This window comes from Olea europaea, unplaced genomic scaffold (assembly GCF_002742605.1).
Source record: "Olea europaea var. sylvestris unplaced genomic scaffold, O_europaea_v1 scaffold22494, whole genome shotgun sequence".
In the NCBI taxonomy this organism is placed as follows: domain Eukaryota; kingdom Viridiplantae; phylum Streptophyta; class Magnoliopsida; order Lamiales; family Oleaceae; genus Olea; species Olea europaea.
In genome coordinates this window covers 181-1,758 of record NW_019240543.1, presented here as the reverse complement: position 1 = coordinate 1,758, position 1,578 = coordinate 181, and the positions used below count along the sequence as shown (strand labels likewise).

Genomic DNA, 1,578 nt, shown 5'->3' with positions numbered 1-1,578 from the left:
GGAGATGTTTTGGATTCTGTTGGTGATTGGAGAGGTGCTCTAAATGCGTTCAAAGAGGGGTACAAGCAAGTAGCTTCTCTAGTGACTTATAAATGTGCCTATGTTATTTATGTAAACAGCCACGTTAAAACAAGTATAATTGTAAGATTTTTCGGTTGGGACTATACATATGACATCGAGGTCAAGTGATAAATTCACCGCGAGGGAGGGAGCTTAAAACCTTCTATTAAGAGGTTTCATTTTGGTTCTATGCAATCTTATGCTCACAAACATATTTGACTTGTATAGAAAAATAATATAAGAGGGGAGGCAAGTGTCTTCGACCTAGAAAAGCAGCACCTCTAGCTTGTGCCTGCATTGCTCCATGATTTATATCAAAACTAGGCTACAATCCTTTTCTTGAATAATTTTCTGAGTTGTATCGAAATAAAAATGAAAATCGTTAAAGGTAAATTTTGCTGCTTTTTCTTCTTTGTTAATATATTCTATATATTGCTAAAGAGAGAATAGGTTGGAAAAGAACTTGTATGAAATGATTTACACATTTTCTTCAATCGAGAGTGACATTGACTGTTTTGATGAGCTCAGAACATTTTAAGTTAAACACTAATTGATATGTATATGCAAAAATATTTTTCTGAGATGGACCTATTAGCATAGGCTTTGAATTGCTAAACATGCTTGAACTTTAATAGCTTGCTCTTCTTCTGTTAGAAAACTAGAAAGACATATTATGCTTCAGTAATAATTGAATTTTTTAATTTCTTGCGTGTTACCTGGCATTCCTAAACTTGCAATTGGAATCTAGAATTGGAGAAACCTGTTTGACTTCTATAGTGTAATTTTTTAAATTTCTTGTGTGTTATCTGTATCTATCTATACCTTGATTGAAGTAGAAACTTTTGCATTTCAAGTCACGAGCAAGTATTAAAAGGTAATATGTATATCATGTAATAGGTGCAGCAAAAAGTGAAAACGTTCGAAGAACTGAAGAAAATGATAGGACATTGGACAATGAAATAAAGGAGTTTAAGGTGAGTTTTTTTTTCATAGTTAATTTTCTTACTATATAAAGTCCATTTACGTGTTTGATTTTTATTATTGGATTTGTAGGGATAGGTGGAGGATACTTGCCAAGGACTCTAGATCTTCCTACTCAAGGGAAATGTAAACAAATTAGGACCTCCCGGATTGTGCGTACTACTTGAGAGGACATTATAGTTTTATATAATTAACTGAGCAGACGAGCTACAAGTTTTGGAGTACATAGTTGTTAGTTCATGATATAGGAGTCATCATCATATGTATTCATACTTAGTGAATGATTTTTATTTATGTATTGATGATGTGTTTCGGATTCAATTTTACAGTTATTGACATTACATATTTTAACTAATAGTCTTTTTGCATCTTTATATTATTTTGAATATCGTTAAAACGTTAAAAATTCACTATGTAAAAATAATTTAATTTCTTTTATAATAGTTTGGAAACATGCTTTCCCTACCCAAAAAAGAAAAAAAAAATGTTTGTAGGAAAAACAAGGTTTAGCTTACAAAATAGTCTATACTATGTTAC

The 1,578-nt window shown here is 31.4% G+C and overlaps 1 long non-coding RNA gene across 1 annotated transcript; it reads left to right on the top strand.

The window, feature by feature from the left end:
• The first annotated feature begins 14 nt into the window (after window positions 1-14).
• Window positions 15-1,362, top strand: LOC111381080. The gene is made up of 2 exons (XR_002700272.1): window positions 15-1,034; window positions 1,114-1,362. It is a non-coding gene; the product is annotated as an uncharacterized LOC111381080 (long non-coding RNA).
• The last annotated feature ends 216 nt before the right edge of the window (window positions 1,363-1,578 follow it).